The sequence below is a fragment of the Alexandromys fortis genome, unplaced genomic scaffold, assembly GCF_014885135.2.
Source record: "Alexandromys fortis isolate MF-2015 unplaced genomic scaffold, M_Fortis_MF-2015_v1.1 scaffold_24, whole genome shotgun sequence".
Lineage (NCBI taxonomy): Eukaryota > Metazoa > Chordata > Mammalia > Rodentia > Cricetidae > Alexandromys > Alexandromys fortis.
In genome coordinates, this window is record NW_026067906.1 from 7,481,780 (window position 1) to 7,491,248 (window position 9,469).

The 9,469-nt window shown below is 36.1% G+C and overlaps 1 protein-coding gene across 3 annotated transcripts in view; it reads left to right on the forward strand.

The window, feature by feature from the left end:
• Ppfia2 (PTPRF interacting protein alpha 2) overlaps positions 1-9,469 on the forward strand; it is a 321,929-nt gene that overhangs the window by 119,436 nt on the left and 193,024 nt on the right. The window lies entirely within an intron of this gene.

Consider the following 9,469-nt stretch of genomic DNA (forward strand, 5'->3'; position numbering starts at 1 on the left):
CAAACAACTTTTAATAAGGTAATTCTGAGTTTTTAGAAAAGTGCCAGATCTTGTATTTTTTTCCTTATCATTTTGTTGTTACCCGATAATCCAACTTTATTTTTGTGTTTGGGCTCACAAACATTTCATTGATAACTTGAGATGTATCTGCAGATACTTGTGAAAAGGCTTTGCACAAGTTGTGTGATTAACAACAGCGACAAAATGTGAAGCCGAACAAACCTTACTACAGTCCTGAGAAAAAGACACTCCATGTCTCCTGGGTTATGTAGTAACACTGGCTAAAATTCAGCTAAATGAATCTGTAATTCTCTTTTTATTGTTGGGCCTATATGCACTGTGATAATCAGGGTAACTGTGGCTTCTTAAAACAATTTAGGCAATGATCTTCCTGTTTCTCTTTTGTGGAATAGTTTAAAGAGTATTAACATCAATTCTTTTTTGAAAGTCTGATAGAATTCTAAGCAAAACCATCTAGACTTTGTTTTGGTTGGTAGACTTTTAACTACTGCTTCTATTTCAGCGGGGGAGGGGGTTATAGGTTTGTTTAAATTCTGTAGGAAATCTTGATTTAACCTTGATAAGTGGTATGTAGAGCTTGAAGAACATCTGTCCAGGCCCTTCTGGCATTTAGAGTCTCCATTGAGAAGGCAGGTAAAATTCTAATACATCTACCATCATTTGTAACATACATACATTCTTGTCTATTTTGGAGTATATTCTGTTCCTTGGTTTCTGTTGCCCTCTCTGGTTCTTAAGAGAGTATGGTTGTTGTGTATTGGGTGGTCAAAAATTCTTCTGGGACCTTGTTAGGTGTGGCCAGATAAAATGTGGTTGTAGGTATTGGGAACTGATAGAAATAGGGATGGGCTATGATGGAGCGGCTGAGTGATTACACAAGAAGGAAGAAAACAAGCTGTCCCACCAGGAACTGCTTAATCCCTAGGAGCAGCAGGTGAGGAGAAGCTGAAACAGGTGGTTTGCTACAAAGCTGGGGATGAGACTATGGGTTTGGACTTGAGAATGGAAAGAGGGAGAGGTGAAGATATATAGTTAGCCTATCTGCTTTGCTGGCTGGAATGAACTGCAGGTTACCAGGGAGTGATTGCTCGAGTTGGTGACAGAGATAAAGCAATGAACAAGGGGGAGGGAATTATTATAATGCTAGATGACATAAAATAAAAATTAAAAATACTTGGTTCACTCCAGCTAGGGAAGCAGATAACCTAACCATAGCTATTTACTGCTCCCTGGGCTTCTCCAAATCCAGTCCCCTAATCTCATCTCCAATTCTGCAGCAGGACACCTGCTGTGTACCCCACCCCCTCTTCTAACCCCGTCTCCAATGGTTCATACAGTTCCCTCTTAACTGCCTCCTTGATTTAGTTACACTGCATCTCCTCATATCATATTTAAGAATAGTTTCCCAGTTGGAAATACGTGTGGTTTTTTATTTGGTTTCCTCATTATCAAGTTGCTAGTATACTTATGTCTTAGAATTGCACGTGAAGACATATGAAGTACATAACTATGGAATATTAAGCACATAAAATACTTAACTCAATATTTAACTATGCTCCATGTCACTGGGACTAAACACAGAAATCAGTGAATGGTATAGATGGCGTTTAAATTAAAACAGTTAATAGACTCTGCATGGGGGCCAGAGATTAGACAATGAAGATATGTAGGTTCTAGACCATAGCAGAGGTAGCAAGGATGGTACCCGGGAAGTGTGTCTCTGAAATAGGTTCTATGAAATTTTATGAGCTTCTGCATGCAGGAGACGGGAGAGTTCAAGGCAGCATTGTATAATCCAACATTTCCAGTGAACGAGAGAGTTATGGAGGGTAGGTTTAGAAACCACAGGGCAGGGAACCCTGACTGCTCTTTGGACTGGAGAGAGAGAGGAGGAAGGGAGTCGGGCATAGGGAGTGGGGGGAGGGGGAGGGAGAAGGGAGATGGGGAGGGGGCGGAGATTTTTAATAAAAAGAAAATTTTAATAAAAAAAGATACCAATGTAGAAATTCAGTTGTTGACTGAGTAAAGATTAGAAAGATATCTTTGGCTCTCAGGAGAGGGCTCTGTCTAAGTGGTGTCCACTTATAGAGTGATTGAAGCATTATAAAGTGGGTTGAATGAATGGGACCCTTAGAACAGATAGGCAGACTGTCACTCTTTGAGGCTCTATACTTGTTTTCATGTTTCTCCTTCTTCTTCCACCCCCACCTTCTTGAATATCATGCTGTGTCTCAGGTTATGTGCTCCCCTAAATATTGAAGAATTTGAGTATATAGTGTGTGTTTTTTCTCAGACGCACAATGAAATGTACATTGTGTCCTCACTGCATTCAAAAATTTCATCTCTGAATCTGATTCAAGCTATAAGCTCCTGTTCTTATTTTCAGTTTTTAATTACGTTTATTGATGTGTGTGTGTGTGTGTGTGTGTGTGTGTGTGTGTGTGTGTGAATAGTCTGCATTTGCTACCACATGTGTGACCAGGTCAGAAGTTGACTTGCAGAGTTTGCTTCTCACATTATCCAATGTGGGGGTGAGGTTCAGAGTGAGACTTGGCAACAAGTGTTTGTTTTTCCTTACAAAGTCATCTTGCTGGTCTTCTTCTTCTAATCTTCCATTTGATATTTATGTCCAGGTACTAATACCATTTTATACCACATTTAGGTTTTTTGTTCACTTTAGCATGATCCTTCTTAGACAAAAATCTGCCCAGGCTGTCATCAGCCTTTCACCAGAACTCTCCTTCTCTTCCTTAGGTACCATGAGTATACTAATGTTACAGTGCCTGCCTTATTTTGGTTTTATCTTCACATGTCTTAAGTATTATATAACTTTAGATTTGTTTACTAACACATAGACTAAGGCATGTCTAGAGAGGCTGCTTCTACTCTTTGAGGTAAATGGATGAATGAGTCTTCTATTCATTAATCTCACAAAATACCTGACTGAATTCCCAGTTTAGAAAAAGACTATAGTAATGTTTAGTAAAACATGTTTTGTTTTTGCTAACTCTGAAGTCTTGATAGCATATTGTTCTGTTAAGTACACAAGTATAAAAGGTTTTAACTTTAGGATACATGTAAATTACCATTGTATATTGATTAAAATACACAATTCTTTTTTCAAATACATTATAAACTTTTGTATTTTTTCATGGTAAACATTCCCAGTATGTTCCATGCGTTCCCTTATGCATCTTCAGTGTATTATATATATTAAGAAGATTTACCCAAATTTAAATAGAATCATATGTAAGGCCATGTCTTTGGAAATCAGTCAATTGCTCTATAAGGAGGTCACAGCAATAAGTAGGTATAGCTATTAGCAAGGGAAGTGTTCTTTAGAATGCAGTCATTAAATTTCAGGAAACTACACTGCTTAGTCATGAGGGCTTCATGATTCAATGGAACATATAAAATCTGGAAATTCTATAGAAAAATTTATAAATATTTACTTGCAATTAAAACTACCTTATTTTTGAAGAATGTAAATATAGCATTGTTTTATAAAGTGCATTAAGCTGCATATAATCAAACAAAACATTTATGTGATATTAGCCAGATTCAGAAAAATAATTCATCTCTTTTCATTCACATGTAACATTTTGGTTTATATATGCATATATTTAACATACACACATAATGAAATTAGAAGATTATGAGAAGAAGAGATTTTAGTGGAAAACAGAGGTAGAAACAAGAGAGTAAGTGAGAGCGTCAACAGCAGCAAAATCTATAAGATTACCCTCACCCTGTTTTAATGGATGGGATCTTTTTTAAAATATAGACATACTATACTTCACAATAGTGTTTTCTTCTTTCTATAAAAGAAATGTTAAATGGACACTAGCATAATTTAAAGTACTTAATACAAAAGATGAGTTGGCTTATTAAAATGTATTGTATTTATTTTTTAAGATCTTAAATTCCATGAACTCTTTTGCTTATAAATTATTTGTTTTTCTAAAATTAATACTAAGGGCATTTCCAAAGCATTCTTAGATATTATTTACTAATATATTCTTTTGAATTTTTTCCTTTATTTTAGAAATTACACTATGATTACATAATGCCCCCCTCCCTTTCCTCCTTCCATCCTTTCAATGTACCCTTCCTTGCTTTCTTTTACATTTATGGCCTTTTTTAAATTAGTTTTTTAAAATTCACTCTGTGGTCTCTTGGATTCTCATTATTATTTTGCCTTGTTGTACAGTTTTGCATTAAAAAGTGCAATTTGTAAACTTAATGGAGAACTTTAAAATATTTACAGATTAGAAGAACACAATATGAAAAAACCGAGAAAGTTCATATTAATCAGTGTCACGTGACAATGTTATCATTAGCGCTTAAAAACATCTTAATTCATAATTCAAACTTCATCATAAGGTAGCAGTTGGTAAAATGAAGTGGTAAACTAGATAATGTCACTAAGAAGCAATGAAAATTAGCTAATTCTTAGAACGGGTATTTGCGACTTTAATTATGTTGCTGAAGGAAACAAGATTCATAGAAAGCAACCATTTGGCTGATTTCTGTGAAAAAATTAGTGTCATAGCAAGACTTTGGATAACGTCATTATGTACAGTGACTGTCTTAGTTACTTTATTTTGTTATGATAAGACTCCACGATCAAGACAACTTATAGAAGAAAAGCTTATTAAAGCTTAGAGGCTTGGAGGATGAGTTCATGACCACCATGGCTGGAAGCATGACGTGAGGCACACAGACCTTGTACTTGAGCAGTAGGTGAGAGCTCACACCCCTCCCATTAATCACAATATTTAAATGGGCACTTTATTAGATTAAAAATAGCACATACAAGATTACAGAATATTTATTGAAAAAAGCACTACAGACATATTTTTACAAACTATAAAAAAATCCATGAGTAATTCTAATTTCATAATAACTGATGATGAAACAAACAACTGCTATGTGTTTTCCTGAAATAACCCTAAATGGTCATAAAAGCACAGACTATATAACGGCATCATATTACAAATCAGGAAATTTAGCCTCAAAACTCGTCATTCAACAGAATGTTCTCTGCTAGTGCCTCTAGCACTAGCCTCCTTTTAAAAAACAATTTCGTTGAATATAGAATTTTTTCATAAAGTATGGTCTCCTTTTCCCCTATTCTTCTCAGTTCTTCCCTACTTCTCCTCCCATCTGGATCCACACCCTTCAGTCTCTCCTTAGAGAGAAAACACAAGTATCTAAAGAAAAATAATAAAATAAGAGAAGCTAAAAAACAGAGAGAGACATTGGAAATGATTCAAGTCCTTTGAAACCTCAAAAACCACCCCAGTGTCACTCTTTCTCCAACAACAACAACAAAATGCCTTCTAATCCTTTCCAAATAGTTCTACCAACTGGGGACTAGATAGTCACACACGTGGGCTATTCTCATTCAAATCACCACAGTGACACATGTCAAACTTATTGTTTCCTTCCATCTTATGTATTCATTTATCTCATTTATCACATTTTTGGAAAATTTAAAAGAAAAACATTCATAAATAAAATGTCATAAATTTATTATCTTTGATGTGTTCTATCCCGTCATTTAACTAGGTTGATTAATACGATTTTTGTATTTGGATAGCATACCATGTACAAAGAATCACATTTTAACAATGACACAGCGTAATTTAAATGTGTACTTATTGAGGAAATACTAAGAATTTGCTTTACATTTGATTTGTATTTTAAGGAATAAATAATCTAGTACATATTAGGTCAAATTGAAGCAGTGTGGCATAATGCTAAAAGAATGAGTTAACTACACTTTTTGATTTTAGAATGTTAAATTTTTATTCATTACTAATATTAGATTTTTATTCATCAATTAATTTCAAAATACCTCAAACAAGTAGAAAATATTTTGAACCATGGATTTGACTCACACTGGCTGGCTGATCTAGATACCAATCTAAGAAGTTGTGTTAGTCATTCCCTTTTTGGGGCTTTCTCTAGATGTTTTCTGTCTTTTTCTTCAACTGCAACACATGATATGGCTCCTTCATATTGTCCTTTGTTCTCATGTTTGATCATACATATGTTTACATGCTCAATGCAATCTGTCACTTAAGATGATCACGGATGTTGGTATGATTCTCTTTTCACTAGAAGGTTTGATGGACAAGCTGTTCCCTGAAATAATCTGGTATGCTAGAAATGGAAATGACTGGTTTGTTTTAACATCCCCAACATGCTGGCAAAAGCACTCTAATGGTAACAAGGTCTATTTTCATGGGGATGCAGTTTATCCTTGTAAGGAAGACATGGGCAGCAGGCAGGAAAGGAGAAAAGGGCTGGATGGTCACAGGAAGATGGAAGTCAATCAGAAGTAGGAGCTGATGTACAAAAATCCCTAGACTTGTCCAGCAGCAGCTCCCTTCTTTCAGCAAGTCTGCACCTCCCAAAGGAGCCAAAATCATCTCAAAAATCCTGCCAGCTGGACCCTAAAGTGTTCAATCAAGAGAGCCTATGGGAGAAAAATTCACATTAAAACTACAGTATCCACCTTACTTAAAAATAAACAGTTCTGAGTTACTTGGGTTTAAATGGTGAGTTCACAATGATTCTGACCGTGTTTATTGACACAGATTCTGGCAATGAAGTCTAAATTGAACTACTCATATAATTCAAGTGCATGAACATCCACTTGAGTCCATGAGTCTTCCACTCTCATAAGCATCTATTCCAAACAGCTTATCAGCTAAAGGACAAAACTCCATGCTCACATCCCTATCAGTGCTGGCATTTGGCTGAACACAGGTACTGGGGCTTGCTGCCAACTTATATGTAGCTGCCACGTAGGATCCAGAAAACACTGTCTCCTTGTAGTCATCCATCCCTTCTGGATCATTTCACCAGTTCTGCAGAAAGAATCCTGAGCAGTGGGAAGAGGGGTTGAAATATAGATGTCCTCTTTAGAGTTGAGAATTCTGCAGTATTTTATTCTCTGCATTGTAGACAGCTGTGAGCCTGTGTTAGTCACCATCTACTCCAATAAGATCTCTGATGGAGTTGAGAGACGCATTAATATATGAGTATAATGATAAGTCATTTCAAAACAGCCATGTATTAGAACAATAGCAGTAGTGAGTACATACCATGTTTGTCTTTCTGGGTCTGGGTTACTTTACTCAGGATGGTTTTTCTAGTTCGATCCATTTGCCTCAAATTTTAAGACTATTTTTTTGACTATTTTTTTAACGATTGAGTAGTATTCTATTGTGTAAATATACCACATTAATAAAATTTTCAAGAATCCACAAGGATGATCCCAGATAAGACCTTAAACAATAGTTGAGAGGGTAACTGAACTGGCCTTCCCATGTTATCAGATTGATTACTACCTTAATTGTCATTATAGAGCCTTTATCCAGTAACTGAAGGAAACAGATGCAGAGACATACAACCAAACACTGGACCAAGCTCCCAGAGTCTAGTCAAGGAGAGGGAGGAGTGATATTATGAGCAAAAGGATCAAGACCTTGATGAGGATACACATAGATATACCTGATAGGAGCTAGTGGGATGACAATGGGTGAACCTACATAAAACCGAACTAGGCCCTCTGAATGTGGGTGACAGTTGTGTGACTGGGGCAGTCTGTGGACTTATCTGGTGTCACTGACAGTGGCACCAGGACTTATCTCTAATACTTGAACTGGCTTTTTGAAGCCAGTTCTCTTTGGAGGAATACCTTGCTCAGCCTAGAAGTAGGAGGAAAGCCTTGGTCCTGCCTCAAAGTGGTATGCAAGACTTTGTTGACTCCCCATGGGAAGCTTTACTCTCTCTGAGGAGTTCAAGGGGTATGTGGGGGGAGTAGGAGGAAGGGAGGGAATGGGAACTGACATTTTTTTTTGTAAAATGAGAACAGATTATTTTAAAATTATAATAGTAATAAAAACATAGTAGAAGTAGATTCTCTATTGGTCCCAATGACTTATATGTATCTATGGGATTTTGGCCCAATGATGATGTCAGATAGGGTTTCTTATTGTAGAGCAGGACTTAAATCCAATGAGAAAGATATTTACTCTATGATATTCTTGCCACTATTACACTAGTGAAAATGTCCTGTCAGAGTAGGCATAGTTTCAGCTCACAGTGTTCATAGATGGGTGAGATTGAGGGTACCTTTCTCAGAATCCATTTAGAATTCACAAAATGCTATCAAAATCTGTGTGCTTCATGTGAACTCTCCTTCACTTGCGATTTTGAATGTTCCATTTCTATTGTATCTGTGCACTATCATGTTTTCAAAAATCAGCTTTAGTTTTATTTTATCATTTCTTACTCTATGACATATTATATGTTCAATGGCAGCAAGTCCTTATTAAGTGAAATAATTTAATTTGAGTAAGGTAACACCTAACTACTTCTCAGTCTCCACTGAGAGCTGGACAGATGGCCATCTCTCTCTCTGTGACTTCATTTTTCTCATCTGTAGTATGGGGATGTTTACAACAATCGCAACCTCAAGGGGCAGTCGTTAAGGTAAAGAGGGGCTACATGCACGTGATTATCACTGAATCACAACACACAACTAGAAACCAAATGAACAGTCAGTTTTAATTTTAATATTAAAATATAAACATTTTAGTACAATGTCTCATTACTCTGAAATTTAATTGCTGTTAACTGTAGACAAAATTTATAAAGCAACTTTTATGTTACTAACTGAATTTTTTATATCTCTTACATTTCATAAGTGGAAGAAAAAAGATCCTTGTAAGAGTTATATGAATTCTCAAACCCCCATATGCAAAATCATCTCAACAAATGCAGGCCACCAACTGCCACCTCCAGAGATGACTCAAAAATATGTAGGGACCACAGAATTGAAATTCTTGAATACGTATCAGGTGAAGATACATATGCAGAAATGATACAAATGGAAATGTTGGACAGTACAGCAAGTGCTTAAAGAACTATAAAGGGTGCCCTCTGTGTGAAGGACATAAGATAAGAGATGAGTAGAAGATTAAATATCTACCAAGCCTCCCTTCATGTAGAATTACATTGATGCCGAAAAATATGCTTTGATTTGTTGTGATGATGTCATTTAGAAATGTCTCTCATGGGCCAATTTTTAACTTTAATCAATATATGCATTTTGAGGAGTCAAAAAAAATAAACTAGTTAAACTGGGGGGTCAGCCCTCAGTAATTAGAACCCTTAGGTAGTGCTTCCTTTAAAGCATATGTTTGCCAAAATGTTTCCAAATTGAGAGAATAGATTGCCATGTCAAGACTGATATTCATCTGTTGTTAATTAATGATGCATCTGTCACTCAGAAACTGTGCAAAATGGAAGAAGTGCATGAGATTAGCCCCTACCAGAAGTGTGACAATTTCCCTATTAGACTTGAGACTTCTAATTCTAACATGATTAAAACTACAAATGTGTTTTGCTCTGCATTTCCTGGAACAATATA